Genomic DNA, 13,957 nt, shown 5'->3' with positions numbered 1-13,957 from the left:
ATATGTAAATCACATCATAAAATTGTAATAATTCATAAATTGTTTTAGTTTAATTAAGTAATTTAGATGTTTTGTTTGTCTTTCAAACTGCGTATGAGGTGCACATTTTGTGTTGTTAATGTGCTAAGCAGCATCAACAGTTGAGATTTCATTAAAATAATATCTGTTGTGGTCTATCTAATTAGAACAAGCTATTCTGATTTTAGACAATAAGGTGACTTTTGTGTTCCTACTGTTGCTTAATGTTCCTCTGTATGAAGTTTATAATTGCAGTACTTCAATAAGTAAGCCTTCATGCAGTGATAAATACAGTGCTTTCAAACTCAAAAAATGTCAGGAAAAATAACAGATGCATTCTAACAACTGAGTATGAGAATGTAGTTCTTAAGAACAGTGCGACTTAGAAAACCATGAAAACTAAGTACTTGGATAGTTTGGTTTATCTATGTCTTGGCCTTTTGTTTGTGTTTTAAAGTTTTGGCAGCACTGATGGGTAAATTTTTTTTATTTTGCAGTTAATATAATGTGCACAGTTAGTAATATCAACATATGTAATTTCAAAATCCTGGTAAAAGTGTTGTGCATATGTATCGTAATTCTTTTAAAAGTTAATTCAAATACATATTCAACAGGAACCCTTCTGAACAGTAAGCAAATGAATGTAGAGAAGGAACTACCAGTCTCCACTTCACTCAGGCAGTTCTCACCAAGGTGGAGTGTGTCTCACAGTAAAACAATAACTGTTATAATCACTCTGTTCTCCATCTGTATATACAGCCATCTGCCCTTTTAATTTATTTAAATGCTTCCATATAAGTAATACCCAAGACAAAGAACTTTACTACCATTTCTACTGTCAAAATTTTGTGCAGAGACTACACAAAATTTGACTTCAAACATATTCTCTGTCAGTAAATAATATGCCTTAGTGTGACGCCGTAAAACAATCTTTATGGTATTTCAAATAATATGTAAAAGTTGGAAAAATGAAAACAAAAGCCTTCATTTGCTAACAAAATTAGCTAAAACTTGACAGAAAGAGTTACCCTCTGAAGATAACCCAATGTGTTATGTAAATCCATTCAAATGTTTTATTGTATAATTATTTGCTATGTTTTTCTTCAGTGTTATATTGCTTCTTACTATATTGTACTGCGGAGCTTTATCTATATTTGCTTAACTGTTTTATTGTATGTTGTATTCAACTTCAAGTTTTGTAAATATTTCTTGCTTACTTGTACTGTGGAGCTTTTCTTTCCAGGCCTCCGCTGAAAAAGGGCTTTTGTTCTGAGGGACTGTCCCCGCTAACAAATGTCAGATAAATAAATAAACAGCAGGACTTTGGTAATTTAATTCAACAAACTGAAATACAATTCTAGACAAAAAGAAAAACCAGTGATACCTTGATGATTGTGACAAAATCAAGTCATCAAACTAAATTCAAAGAAATCACAAGACTGAGGTGGAGGAGTAAAACTGCAGTCTTTATTGTAGCTTGTAAATATCCAGATAACTGCTTCACCTAGCCACTTTCATCCTTATAGGCTGCTTCAGACCCTTGCAAATTAGAACCGAGTGCTTAAATTAGAATTTAATGCTTTCATCCATATTTATGGATGTTTGTGGAATTCTTTAAACTGTATGGAAAAATAGTCTTGAAGGTCTGAAGAAGTCCATAAGTATATATGGAAGTTCTCACTCAACCAGCTTTTTGTTAGTTACTGGCTACAGTAGAGAAGGCAGTTTTGCTTTTCCACCTCCAGTCTTGTGACGTTGCTGCATTTAAAATAAAATTCAGCAGTTTTAAACCTCAAAGGGCAAGGTCTATTTGAGAAAGCAAAATATATTGAGATAGGTAAGCCCCAGATTTGCAAATAATACATTAGCAGAATCAGATATCCTTTACAAAGCCACCTGGTCTCATTTCCTGAAGATGTGTTCGATTCCTCAGTAGATTGTTGAACTTTCTTCCCTTTATGCAGCATCCTAAAAATCTAATACTGCAACAAACTCCCAACAATATTTTTTCATTATGCTCATGCGTCACCTGTCTGTCTTGCATACACATTTCCCAGTGGCAAGGATTACTTTCACCAGTATCAGAGGAAGGTTTTCTTCATACCTTTTACCCTAGATCTCAAAAAATTGTCTTACATGATGAATTGTCAGTTAACAGCCTGTCTTAATTAATGATGACCCCAGTAAAATAACATCCATACTAACACACTAATAAATCTGCAAACCAAATATTTCCCCAACATATCCAGATTTCTGAAAAACTAAGCAAAATCAGTGGCTTGCTAATGGCTGTTTACAAGGTAAGGCACACAGCAAGGCTTCAATAAAAATATTCCCCATCTACTGAGAATTTTCTAAGCAGGAGCAATTTCATAATTCAAATCAAGTGCACTTCTTTGCTATCCTCCCTCACTTGTTTAATAAACTTACTTCATACACACATGCAACAGGTCTATAGTACAAGATTGAATGCTTAGATGATCGAACACCTAAACATTGAACTTGTAATATCGAAAACAAAAAACAGTGAATGGCCAGTTTAACACAGGGAAACATCTCCCTTGGCCATTCGTCGGATTTTGCCATTTTGTCTACTGTAGGGCAATCTCAGAGTTGGTATATTTAGTTAGGGGGGTACAGCTCCCCACATCGGGATGTGTGGGGAGCACAGCCCACCATGTCGGTGGCGTGGGGGGGGGTGCTTCGCCCCCACTTAGTTTAGGTGTAATTTTTTTTTTCCGTGGCTAACTGACGTGTTCTCCTGCGCTGTTCGAGATTTTTTGGGTTTGATATTACAAGTTCGATGTTTAGGTGTTCGATCACCTAAGCATTTGATCTTGTAATATAGACACCATGCAACATGCCTCCATTGTACAATATGCTGATGATTCAGTACTTACATGCTCATCAAATGATCCAACTCATCTACAGCAAATTATTCTGAAATCATTTACTGCCACAGAAAACTGATTACAAAACTATCAATTTATTCTTAATCCCAATGAAACCAAAGTCCCATGAAAAAGCAGCTTCAAAATATGTTATGTCAGTAGCACCAATACTGAACTAATCTCTCAAATTTAGCTGCTAGGAATGATAATAGATGACAGTCTTAAATTTGATTACCAGATATAAAGTGCCATAAAAAAACACATCAAAAATTAGGTCTTCTCTACAAAGGTAGAAAATTCCTCAGCCTCACTTCTACAATAAAAAAGTCTTTCAGCTTTTTCCAGTTAGAGGTCGCCACAGCGGAACTCCGGTCTGCTAATGATTTTTACGGTGCCGAGTTGCCAGCCTGACGCCCAACCTTCAAAGAAGGCACACCCATTCACACTCGCACTTACCTTCATGTCTTTAGATGTCACTCAGCCACGGAGAGGACATGCAGACTCCACAGAGAAGGTGCTGCAGTCGAGAATCAAACAAGAGAACCTCTTGCTGTGAGGCGACAGTGCTAACAGCTGCACCACCTCGACTACAGCCTCACTTCTAGAATCACATTAGCAAAAACGTACCTCCTTCCTTTTCGCCTCTACAGCCCCCCTCTTCTCACAAATCTCCAAAAATCAAATATTCAGAAACTGGAACAGTGTTATAATAAAGTTGCCAAATTTACTACTAGCACTCAATATTGTACCCATCATTGTACTACAACTAAAAGCCCATAACTGGCTACAACAACCCAACTGCCTAAAATATATTCAGTTACTCGCTGCATATAAAATCACTAACTATCTTGATACGTGTGCTGCTCTAAATGTAACCCTACAAAAATACTCCTCCAGTAGCCCTATGCAATCAAATCACCAAAAGCAACTTACTGTCTGTAGATCAAATAAATCATCAAGACACTCCCTTTACTCCTACTCCATCACTAAAGCTTGGAATTCCCTCCTTACTACCATTAGAACAGCTATCTTTTACCAGTCCTACAAACACGGTCTAAAAGATCACTTAAAAAAGAATGGCCCTGCTCCTGGTCTATACCAGGATAACCATCCACTGTCCTACTTAAAAGCCCATATCTACTTTCACTCCCTTATCTGGGAAAACATTCCTATCATTTTTTTCTTAGTATCTCTATCATCACTTAATTATCTTCATATTTCCTCCTACTCTCCTTAAACTCTAATATATCCACATTAAAAAACCCATCCCTGTGCTTTGTACATTGATGAAAACTCTACATCACAGCCTGTGCCTGTCTCTGTTATGTATGTAGTCAAACTTTATCTCGCTTCATCTTATTTTTGTATTGCGTTCGATATAACTCACTTCGCACAATGCTAGGCATGATGTCTAGCTTCACTGGTATATCTGAACCTAAACATGCCCATAACAACCTTAGACTCTTATGTCAACAACTTATTTCATTCTATCACACCTACCATGTTGCCTCTCAGATATGAAAATATTTGACTCTATGTAGACAGTTTATCTGTATCTTTTAAATATTTGACTCTATGTATTGGTGTTACAAATGTAATTTTGTATTTATTATTACAAATGCAAATTCTGTATATATTACAGTGTGAAATGGGATCTGTACCCAGAGCTTTTCTCCTGGGCATCTGCTGAAAATGGGTACATACCCAGACAGACTATCCTCATAAACAAATCTCAAGTAAAAATAAATAAATAAAACTGCTCCATATTTGTCAGTATACTGCCTACTGATCATGCACAAGTCCAATTTCTGTATGCAGGTAATATAATCATTCATTTTATAATATATAATTTTGTAATCCGTAGCCCCACTCCCAGCTGCTGTGCATCCCTGGTGGTAGCGTTCGCACTTGTAACCCCTGCCAGGGTAAACCTCCCCAGATACTGTGGCCCTCGAGCTGGCCAAGACCTACAGAAATAACAGACTTCATAATCAAACTCTGCTACCTCATCCCAGCGCAGAAAAGGACCACTGTTGCCCCTGTGCTGTACTGGCCTAGGAAGCAGGAACTGTAGTTAAAAACTTGTAACTCTCCTGCCAGGGTAAACCTCCCCAGATACTGTGCCCCTCGGGCTGGCCAAGACCTACAGAAATAACAGACTGCATAATCAAACTCTGCTACCTCATCGCAGCACAGAAAAAGGACCACTGTCATCCCTGTGCTGTACTGGCCTGGAAAGCAGGAACTGTAGTTAAAAACTTGTAACCCTCCTGCCAGGGTAAACCTCCCCAGATACTGTGCCCCTCGGACTGGCCAAGACCTACAGAAATAACAGACTTCATAGTCAAACTCTGCTACCTCATCCCAGCGCAGAAAAAGGACCACTGTCATCCCTGTGCTGCACTGGCCTAGGAAGTAGGAACTGTAGTTAAAAACTTGTAACTCTCCTGCCAGGGTAAACCTCCCTAGATACTGTGCCCCTCAGAATGGCCAAGACCTACAGAAATAACGGACTTCATAATCAAACTCTGCTACCTCATCCCAGCACAGAAAAAGGACCACTGTCCCTGTGCTGCACTGGCCTAGGAAGCGGGAACTGTAGTTAAAAAGTATATGTAACCTGCTCCTTATCTCCTACAACTGCAACTAATTCCTGTTTTTATTAGTTTAAGGGAGCGGTCCCTATTGGGAATACCAGCAGCCATAGTCTCCCACTCACTATCCTCTATACCAGACATTAATCTAACCTCTAACTCTCCCCCCTGGCTTTCTATTGTTTCCTCTCCTTTCCCTACAACTCTCTCAATCTCCCCCTGTGATATCACTATTGATGTTACAAGGAGTAACCACTAGAGGGCAGTATAACATTACGACCTACCAGTGACTTTGTTCTTACAAAACAAGACCTACCAGTGACTTTGTTCTTACAAAACAAGTCCTCAAACCTAAGTTGTTTTATTCCTGCCTCTGGTACCACCTTTACTCACCCCTTGTCTCTCTGAATTTATTCTTATCTTTCTTCGCTTCTCACCACTTGTAAGGCCCTGACCTCCTCGTATTACCTTACTTTGAACTTACCTTCCAAAGCTCTGATTGTTTTCCTCACTACCTGCCTTCTTACTTCACTACTTGGCTCTACCCACTCCGTTTGCCCTGCGGGCTCACTCCGCTCCCCTACCCTACCCCCAAATCCCACCCCCACATCAACTACACTCATACCTGTCCAGTTCCTCCCACAATCAACTTACATCCAATCAACATCCTTCCCACCCTCTGCATTTCCTGTTACCAATCACACCTTTATTACCCTCATATATTTAATTACATTACTCCAATTCATTCCTGTCAATTAACCAAGGCCAATTACTATGAATATCTTCCTCCAGCAAATGACCCTACTACTCCTCCTAACATTTACCTGCCACATCACTTCTTACAACTACTCAATACAAAACAACTCTTCCCTCACCCATAAATCCACATCCATTATCTCTCCCATCCCTTCTACATACTCCCTAACGATAAGCCCCACCCTATTCAACACCACTGCCACTAGTTATACCCTTCTTAAACCCATCAACACCTACCCAAAATCTGTTATTACCCACAAATACATAATAATACTGCAAAAGATAGTAAAAATACTACAAAAAAAAACCAATATGAACTATTAAATGATGGAGATATCCACCCTAACCCAGGTCCTTATGATACAAATCCTCCTACTAATACACAACCTCCCAAACTAACCCAAATCAATACCAGACCAGCAAATAGTCTACTCCTCCTAAATCTAAATATCAGGAGCATCAATAAAAATATACATGAGCTTCATACTCTAATCTCACAATATCTCCCAATATCTCCCAGATATAATCAGTTTAACAGAAACATGGCTAAAACCAATTACCAAGGATACAGAGATCCTACCACCTGGATACAGTATCCTTCGGCAAGATAGACAAAGAAGAAAGGTGGAGGCATTGCTCTACTTTATAAAAATACACAATCCATAGCTAAAACTGAGTTGACTTTACCTCCCTTCGACAAGGCAGAAATACTCTTAACTAAGCTCAAAATAGGTAACAACAAAACTATCAACTTAGTAACATGTTATATCCCCCCAGGCAATAATATCCCCATCATGGAAAATTTACTACAATGGCTATCACAAACCTTGCCACAAGAAACTATTCTATTAGGGGGACTTTAATATTGACTGGCTCACATGCTCTTCCCAGGCTCCCACTAATCATATCAACCTACTTACCTTCTCTCAACTAATCAAAGAACCCACTAGACTCAACAAAAATAGTAAAAGAGAAACACTTTTAGACTGGATTTTACTAAACAGAATACCTTGCTCATATTTAGCAGGTAACCTTCCTGACTCAATAAGCGACCATCAAACTACCTTCCTACTCAAATATAACTCCCTAACACCCTCAAACCCCCATACTCCAAACAATAAGAAACAAAAAACACTTCAACTTACCAAACTTCTTACAAGATCTAAAGCTCTACAACTGGTCGCAACTGTATTATCTACCCCTAGACGAAGCTATCAAACACTATAACTCTACCTTCCTAGAGATATTAAATAGGCATGCCCCTGCAAGAACTACCAGAGTTAAATCCAAAACCGTTCCATGGTTAACAAGGGAAACAAGGCAAAAAATAAAAGAAAGGAATAGAGCCTGGAGGTCCAACAAAAACCCAGGAACACAGCAAGCATACCAACAGATAAGAAATCTAACTAAGAAACTAGTAATGCAAGATAAAAGAAATTACTTTATAACCCATCAAACCCAACACTTGAACAATCCAAAAAAATTCTGGGCAGGCTTAAACAGGTTACTACACCCTGGAAAAACCACTATCCCACCCCCAGCAACATGCTTAACAAAAGAAAACATAGCTGAATCATTTAACTCATTCTTTACTGAGACTGTACTTGCCCTTGCCCAAAACCAAACCTATACAAATACTACAAGTGCCCCCCAAACTTAACAGCCCCACATTTAAGCTACAACCCACCTCAACCTCCTATATAAGAAAACTACTATCCCAACTAAAACCAACAACACTAGGAGCAGATTCCCTCCCCAATGAATTCTTAAAACTAGCAGCAAATGAAATAGCTAAACCAGTCTCAATCCTAATAAACTGATCCATCTCAGAAGGTTTAGTACCTTTGATCTGGCAAACTGCCTATATCATACCCCTACACAAAGGAGGAAATTCTTATGACCTATCTAACTACAGACCAATAGCAATATTATCCCCACTTGCTAAAATATTAGAAAAATGTATTCGCCATCAATTAATGACACATCTTATTGATCAAGAGCTTGTATCTCATACACAGCATGGGTTTCGGCCAGGACATAGCACAACCACCGCCTGCTAGCATTCATAGATGCCATTAATCACAACAGGAATAATGGTAAGCTTTCTTCAGCCCTCTTCCTAGACCTATCAAAGGCCAGGACATAGGACAACCACTGCCCTGCTAGCATTCATAGATACCATTAATCACAACAGGAATAATGGTAAGCTTTCTTCAGCCCTCTTCCTAGACCTATCAAAGGCCAGGACATAGGACAACCACCGCTCTGCTAGCATTCATAGATACCATTAATCACAACAGGAATAATGGTAAGCTTTCTTCATCCCTCTTCCTGGACCTATCAAAGGCATTGATATGGTTAACCATGAAAAACTAATCTCCCATCTTGTAAACCTAGGCTTAGATAACGTATCAGTCTCCTGGTTTAAAAACTAACTCAACAATAGACAACAGGCAGTACTATGGAATAATAACTTGTCTCCACTCTTACCTGTAACATCCGAAGTACCTCCGGCATCTATACTGGGCCCCTTGCTGTTCTCAATTTTTACAAATAATCTCTACTCAGTTGCAAAATGTTCAAGCCTTATACAATACACAGATGATTCGACTATAATATGTAGCGCCCCTACTTTACCAGACCTCCACAAAAAGACTCAGGATAACTTTCACTCAGTATCTCACTGAGAATGGCTTGATACCCAACCCCCAAAAAAAACAAGCTCCTGCTATTTCATCCCTCAACTATAACTGCCCCCACCTGCACCTTTACTATCCACTCAAATAATGGTACCCCCATATCACCTGAAGCCCAGAAAAAAAACTACTAGGTATTACTATTGACAAGCTGAAATTTAATGTACACATTAATCTGGCCATTAAAAATACTAACAAAAAGCTAGGTAGCCTCTACAAACATAAAGCATTCCTGACCCATGATGCTAGAACTATAATTGCACGTACACACCTTCTCTCAACTCTACTGTATGCCTCACCCATCTTGATTAACTTATCCAAAACAGAAATCAGTAAAATGACAACCTGCTATAATCAGATAGCCAAATTTGCCAACAACAGCTCCTACAGAACACATCACTGCCTAAACCTAAAGCAATTGGGCTGGCTTGAACTACCTAACTTACTTATTTATAGTCAGCTGGTTACTACTCACAAGATACTCTATCAACAAAATATATCACCTTCACTGGCTAACATTGTCCAGCAATATTCCTGTCCTAGGCAACTCTGCTCAACTGACAAATTACAGTTAGCTGTTACTAGATCCAACAACCATGCTGGTGACTCCCTTTACTCTTCTTATGTAGCCAAAATCTGGAACTCCCTGCCTACATCCATATCCCTGATAACCTCCCTACCTACATTTAAAAAAGCTATCTACAACTACCTCAGCAACAAATGGCTATGTCCCTGTTCAACTCCAGACTAATACCTGATCCATTCCAGTACTGTTGTAACTATTGTCCTAAACTACAGTCCTATCTTACCTGCATATAAATGTATACCACATCAGAGGTATGACATACATGTAACAGTGTTAGTAGGAACAATGTAAAACTGTTTATTGACTATTGTAAACTGTATCTGTCTGTAGTTTATACCTATAAGTGTCAATAACTAGATACCCTAATGGATGTAGATGAAATATGTACCCAAGTTTGTCTTATGTTTTGTAAAATTGTCTCTTTGGAGCTTTTCTCCCCTGGCCTCCACTGAAAATGGGCATGTATCCAGCTGGACTATCCCGGTTAACAAATGTAAAATAAAATAAATAAAATAAATCTGTAAGGCCTGAGTTTCTCATTCTACCATACAAATTCTCTCCTATTCACACCTGCAAGACAGACAAAATTTGAATACCCAGAAATCCAAAGCTGTGATTTTTGGCACAAGACAGCTGTCATTGGCTCCACAGCACTGGAATATACTGTGTTTTAAAAAAAGTGTGTAAAGGCAACTTCTGAATTCAAATATCTGTGGATTTGGTTAGATAAGATGCACCAATTCTAGTACCATGTCAGAATCACCAAAATTAAAATAAACAATTTCCTCTTTTAGTAAAAATTACAATTCCTGTACCCAGAAGGGAGTATGGCCTCAGGAGAAGGAGTACCAGTATCCTAGGTTGATTATGGACTGCCCATAGTAGCAGAGGTATCAAAAAAGAACTTGCCATCTCTGCAGACTACCAACCACAGCAACAACATGTTTAGGGTTATCACCCTGGCCACTTAAAGAGTCACTGTAATTCCCATTAAAGGTAAGTAGCTGCCAGGTGAACAGAGGTACACACAGTTATTAGGTTCTCTAACATATAAATTAATGAAAGTAGCAGCTGTCCCCTTTTTCACTAGTAGACTAACAAAGTGGACAGGTTCCTATAACTTGAGATCCTATCAGCTTCACTACCTGTTTACCAATTCAATGGAACAGACCTCACAACCCAGACTACTGCTTTTCTATACTGGCTGCTACACAGGGGTATCGTTACCTGTAAACCTTAAGGCTGTTCCTTCCTTACCTGGAATCTCTAACCAACTAAAGAAATACATATTCAAAGAAGTGAATTGTATAGGTTGTAGAACTGGTAGTGTCATTTACAATAGAAATAACCCATTAATTTATATATTCCAGGTTGCTCTCTCTGGAATAGCTAAGGCCTGTTACCTCTTCTAAATACTAACGTCCTACATATGATTGCTTCTTCATATAGCTGTTCCTCTCTCACTCATAACCACCCAGTGTTTTAATCTCCCCTTAAATATAACCCCTGTCTCTGGACCCACTTGTTTCTTTTTACCCACACTTAGGTGCATAGGTGGGTACTAGGCTATCGGCTCTAGGGCCTATGCAAGCCTAGCCATAACAATTCCCTGGATATTTCTTCCCACAATATTTACTTCTCTGGACCCCTGTCTAGCAGGGAAACTGACGTGATCCCCGGGGTGAATTTCCTATCTCCCATCCAGTCATCAAGGTTCCTTTTGAAGAGGGCCAAGGAGGCGCTCTGCTTGACATGTATGGGCAGTCTATTCCAGATTATGGGGAGTCTCTGGGTCAGGAACCTATCCCTCCAGCATGTTTTGTTCAGTGTGATGACAAGGTTTAGATCCCTGGAGCATGTGGCTCTGAGGGATTGGGATTTTCTTTAAGCGGAGCATGTCCAACAGCTCAGGGTTTGACATGGCCTTGTATGTTAAGCTGAGATCGCCTCTGAGTAGACGATATGCCACAGAGTATAGCTGGAGTTTTGTTAGACGGTCAGCATATGGCATCTGCTTTAGGCCTGTGATTCTTTTAGTGAGGTATTTCTGTGGCCTTTCCAGCTGTTGCAGATGTCTTGTGAGGTACATACCAAACAGGGCATTGTACTCTATAATGGGTCTAATGAGGGATGAGTACAGTGGGACAATGACCTCCTTTTTTCTGGATGAAAAGCCCTTAGTGATGAGGTGTGCCACATAGAAGGATTTCCTGACTGTTGTGGTGATGTGGTTATCGAAAGTGAGACCACTGTCCACCTGTGTCCCTAAGTCTCTCATCACACTTTCGATGTTTAGTGTCCTGCCACCTATGTGGTAATTCATGTGTACATGTTTTTTTCCAAAGGGGATAACTATACATTTCTTGGCATTAAGCTTGAGCCAATGGCTCTGGCACCAGGCATCTGTTTCTGTAAGGCCCTTTTGTAGAATATCCACATCGTTTGGGGATTCAATAATGGCTCCCAGTTTGCAGTCATCTGCAAACTTTGTTAGCCAGAGTCCCTTAGTGTTGGCCTGTACTTTGGAGAAGTAGATGCCAAACAAGAGTGGTCCCAGGACTGAACCCTGAGGTACTCCACTTGTCTGGAGCTGGATTTGGGGTCGGCTACATTTACAGTCTGGGTTCTGTCAGTAAGCCAGTTGGCAACCCATTGAGTGACGTAGGGATTTATGCCCAGCTTAGTAAGTTTATCTATGATTCCAGAGTGCGGGATGGTGTCGAAGGCCTTGGCGAGGTCCAGATAGGCTGTGTGGACCACCTTACCCTAGTCCACAGCTCTGGAGACTTCCACAAATTGTAAGTAAAATATTAAAATCAGTTATTTGTTAATTAAAGTTTCTTTAGTTATCTAGTCATAATTATTGAAAGGATTATGTTAGCCAGTTGCATTTTCCTGCTTCGGTGTATTTTTTTTCAAAATTTGAATTACGCTAATTTTTTCTTAGTTTACCATAAGTTATTTTAGTTCTTATAATTACTGTGTTGCAATTTTTTTTTACCTCTTGGCTAAGCTTGGTAATAGTCCAGTTGCATCAGCATTCTACCCCAGTTACGTGAAAAATAAAAATTAAATTGTGCAATTATTTTATACGACTTTAAACAACATGCATGAGTGACAGAGGTAAGCGTGCCATACATATTGCAGTACTGAAATAAGGCAAGTATTATTCTTCTAGTTTCATACAAAATGTAAATGATTTGCCCAAGCCATGGCTAATAGCACAGTGTCTCATTTAGAAAATATTATTTCTGAAATCACTGTGGCTTTGCTTGAGGTACACAAACTTATGAAGACATCACAGGCCTTACTTTTCATCTGGAGTAATATTAATTTTAGTCCCCGTTGCTATTACATTGCCTTGGTTCTAAGAATTATTTTGGTGGGGTATGTTGGTCTTAACTCATTTAAGCTTTATTGAACTTTAATTTTCTGCCTGACATATAGACACACTTTTCAGTGTTTACACGAGGATATGTGGATTTATCGAACTGGCTATCTTCAAAACGTATCAATCGGGTTTAATTGACTCCATTTTAACTGAAGAACAGTCAGTGTTAAGAGCAAGAGTAAATAACTGCGGAGGTAAAAAAGTTTTCCTTTACTCAAAGGTGCATGATCTAGGAGTTAGTCTAAACTACTTTTTATGCTGTTCAACATTGTGCCTTTTCTTGTTTTGCAGTTTGTTTAAATTCCCTATATAGAATTACTGTCTGTCCACTTGTGTAGGCTCAAAAGCCCAAGTCCAGTTAGAGACATGCCTTCGGTCTCATCAGAAGTGCCATACATTCTTCCTCATTCATGTAGTGGTCACTATCCTATCCCATGTGGGAGACGCACTTTGATCTTTTGACTGGGGGGATGCATCATTTGCCTTCCTCTTCCTCATTTGATCTGCTATTTATCCCAGCTTACTTTGTCTTAATTTACTGATATTGGTCTAGGTACTAGGCAGTTTGACATCTGATATAATTTCTGCACACAACAGCTTTTCTTGGATTTTTTTTTAACTTTATTGATACACCTAATAAATCCTACAGAAGTCACCCCCAGACTTTTTGCAGCTTTTAATCAGCTACCACATTGTTGGGATGCAGTGACATCAGAACTACGTAATGAATCATTAGTTGCTATCAATGATTTTAAATGTCTAAAGGGTGCATATCTATTTTACTTTGTGGGACACTAACACAACTATTAGATATTAAAACATTTTAACAGCATATTTGCTATTTATTTGAAACAATAAAAGACCACAAATGCATCTTATCACCATTAACTATACAGAAGACTAATGAAAATGTGGCTTTTTGTATTTCTTCACTGTCTAGCTGCATGGCTCATCATTGTCTTGAAACAAATTGAAGCAGGTGATTATCCCCTCATAACAAATCCATTCTCTAGAGCTAATCATAC

At 38.9% G+C, this 13,957-nt stretch overlaps 1 protein-coding gene across 1 annotated transcript in view; it reads left to right on the top strand.

Annotated features, from left to right (window-relative positions):
• SHTN1 (shootin 1) overlaps positions 1 to 13,957 on the top strand; it is an 871,033-nt gene that overhangs the window by 555,638 nt on the left and 301,438 nt on the right. The gene's annotated exons all lie outside the window — the stretch shown is intronic.

Source organism: Protopterus annectens, chromosome 14.part0 (assembly GCF_019279795.1).
Source record: "Protopterus annectens isolate FY-2018-M chromosome 14.part0, PAN1.0, whole genome shotgun sequence".
Classification (NCBI taxonomy): domain Eukaryota; kingdom Metazoa; phylum Chordata; order Ceratodontiformes; family Protopteridae; genus Protopterus; species Protopterus annectens.
The sequence above is the reverse complement of the archived record's forward strand: the minus strand, read 5'-3'. Positions and strand labels throughout refer to the sequence as shown.